Here is a 3,554-nt window from a genome sequence, read left to right on the forward strand (position 1 = left end):
TCTACACGGGCACCACACACGCACCTGATGACGTTGAAGGCACCCTTACTCGAAGACGTTGTGCAATGGTAACGAAAAGCGTGTGGGGAGGAGTCAGACGCTGTGGACAACGATCTTGATAAACGCGACCAGCAGCTCTTCCAGTACTGTGAGCTTCGCCACACAGAATACTCGTGTCGGTATATTCGGCAAAAGTGTACTCAGCAATGTTCCTCTAACACTCACAGAAACATGAACGAGACTCGAACCAGGTCAGAGAGGAGACAGCTGTCAAATGACATCATACGATCCGACGTAAGTAACCCCCCTCCCCCCCCCCCCCCAGTGATTATAACCCTGTTGCATACCACATTAGCGAAGGTGTATTCATACGGCTGTAGCACGGATATACCTTTCCATACATGGGCTCCTCTTCAAAATATCATTACTCATTTCCCTAGAAGTTTTTAACGTGATTTTGGAACATCCTGTATCTCTCCAGTAACTATACAGCTGTTTCCAGAATTAGTTCCCTCTGGAGCGGAGTGTGCGCCGATATGAAACTTCCCGGCAGATTAAAACTCTTTGCGGGACCAAGATTCGAACTCGCTACCTTTGCCTTTCATGGGCAAGTGCTCTACCATCTGAGCTACCCAAACACGACTCACGCCCCGTCTAAACAGCTTTACTTCTGCAGTACCTCGTCTCCTACCTACAGCTGTTGTACCACATTCGAAATATACGGATGTATTTCAGAATTTCGGCGTAATGCTACTTCGCAGAAACATGGCTGAATTTTCCTGTATATTGTTATCATTAAAACCAAGCACCGTCTCTGTCTCCATATCAAAAAGTATTAGGTAATATTTTCATCATTTCTAGCACTATTAAAGTTGGTAGGTGTAGGAAAAAATACTACTATCATTCTGAAAATATCGTTGAGAAGCGATAGAATTCCTACAAACAAATTTAAGAAAATCATTTTGGGTACTAGGCCATGTCATTATACAACAGTGAAACAACTAAAATAACGACATTTCGACCATCATTTGAACGATCCTCTTCAGAGCGAATAAATGCCAGGAAATTTCAAATCAGCAGCAGCGAAATGAAAGGTCGATTTGGAAACAATTTCTATTTCTTCTTTCTTATCTTCGATTAATTTCCCAAATATCTCGTTCGTTTCGTATGTTGCTTTCTTTATACAAGGTGTTCAACATTTCTAGAGCTTGCAATTTTACCTAGTAACTCATGCATGCAAACGTCATCTAACGAGGCTACAGAGCATCAAAATACAGGCACCAGCCCCGGCGAATGTATGTAAGTAGAGTGTGATGCCGTGATTATTTATCAATTTGATCATGTATCATGTTCCGGAAGTTACAAGGGAATATCGTTATCATACCTCTGACGGCGGAATACAAGTACTGGTACTGTTGTTGCTAACTTTCATAGGTGGTAGTATGGATCAAAGTAAGAAAAAAATGTCCGGTAAACATGGGCTACAAAATGCATACCTGAGGCGCTATGAGCACTTGTTCAACAGTGGAGATATGTTTTATGCTAGCGAAGATGAACAAGTCCTCACAGCTCTTAAGGTATGCATTTTACAGCCCATGTGTACTGGACATTCGGTCCATACTACCACCTCTGAAAGTTTCCTGCCCTACATCTTAGCTGCAACACTACCGGTACATACTGTTACACGTAACAGGAATGTCTTCTCTTCCAATTTTTCGTTATAGGGACATAACCTCAAATTTATCCATCTCCATCATCATAGAAAATTGCTAACATCTTCATTGGATCTCCCTGTGTACACACATTTTACAGACTACAGCGCCTGTAACTTTGATACTCTGTAGCCTCGCTGGATGACGTTTCCAGACATCGATTCCCAGGTAGGTCCCCTCTACAAACGCGATAAGTGTGTCGCACGACGTGTGAAACTTTCTGTATGCAAACTCACTCTCTCTCTCCCTCCTCAACTATCAACTACCAGCTTTCTTATAAGTCTTACATCTGCTGGCTGATTTTTGGCAGAGCTCTAGATAACATGCCGCTCACTGTATTTTATCGCTGGTTGCATCTTAAATTCAAACTATATTTTGGTCAAAACTGTGAAAAGTTATTTTCTACGTCTATAGATGTTATAAATATGGGTTGAATTTCTTCAACCGATCTCTAGCGGCTAGTGTGTTCGATTTTCCTATAGCTCGTCTCCTCTAATGTGTTCCATTCCTCTGTAAATATTTTGGATCAGTATTTTCAGCCAGGACGTATGAAAGAGATGGTTCGGTAGTATTCACAATTATCACTATTTGCCATATTTGGTGTTATTTTTTTCGTTTATTCTGAAGATTTAGCAGCATATCAGCGAGCATAGATGTTGAGCAGTGAAGCAGCAAACGCCGACAGAGTGAGTCCTCGCCGATGCTGATAGAGCCCTCTGGTAGCGAAGCTCTGCACTACAGGCAACGAAGTGTGTGAGGTACTAGTAGCGACACGTAGCAGCGAAGTGATGAACCGCAAAATGGCCGCGAATATTGAGTGACTTAAATGTCTAGTTGCTGTTTATTTCTTCCTTTACACTATTATTACAAAACAGACTACGGCATCACTGCTCGGTTTGTCTGTTACCGTATTTTTGGGTATTTCACACATTACAAAATAATTCTGTTCTCGTAACATATAATGCAAACTACATCTCGAGCGACATTAATGTATGCAGCATGTTACATTCATCATTCCCTCTTCGTAATTTAGTATTACTAATAGTTTTGTCCACAGTTTTAAGCATTAAAAATGGATATGTGGCTCGGAACAGGGCTACTGTTATATTAAATGTTAACAAAATAATCGCACGGTATAGTGAGTTAAAGAATATTGAACAGCAACGAGAACTGTAAGTAAGTTTATGCAATGCAACGTTAGTGATATAATAGTACAACAGTAATAGACGTTTGTCATCCATTTTTCCTATTTTACAGTTTCACTTGCAGAGAAGTTTCCTTGCAGAGAAGGGAACATTCTGCATCTTCGGCTAAGGCCTTTACAATCTCTTTCATTCAACCAGACTTAACTCATAGAAGTAGTAACATAATTTCTTTTCTGATCCAAAAGATACTTTTACATAAAGTAGAGGCAGAGAGGTTGTCATATAACTATTAATCGAAATATTATATCAAATATATGGGCTTGTTAGTGAAATCCCCAAGAAATTCCTCTTGTTAACGTTAAGTATTATCTGTTTGATTCAGCATTCAGCTCACATAAAACCACGAGAAATAACGTTTTTCATACAAAAAAGAGTTTATCTCTTTAGTGACCTGTGTCACATCAAACATCTCATTTTGATACTAGAATAATTTGAGAAAAAAGAAGGCCTTTGTTCGTTTTTGAAAATGCAATTAGTGAAAAGTATTTTTAAAAGATATTGTCAACTATTACGAAACGATTTCTTATACAGGATTTATTTATCACATAGTCAATCATGATACTAAAAATAACACAGCGTTGGCTTGTGATTTGCTATTGATGTAATATTTTGTATTTTCTTATGACGTTGAAATAAT

This window comes from Schistocerca gregaria, unplaced genomic scaffold (genome assembly GCF_023897955.1).
Source record: "Schistocerca gregaria isolate iqSchGreg1 unplaced genomic scaffold, iqSchGreg1.2 ptg000397l, whole genome shotgun sequence".
Taxonomy (NCBI): Eukaryota; Metazoa; Arthropoda; class Insecta; order Orthoptera; family Acrididae; genus Schistocerca; species Schistocerca gregaria.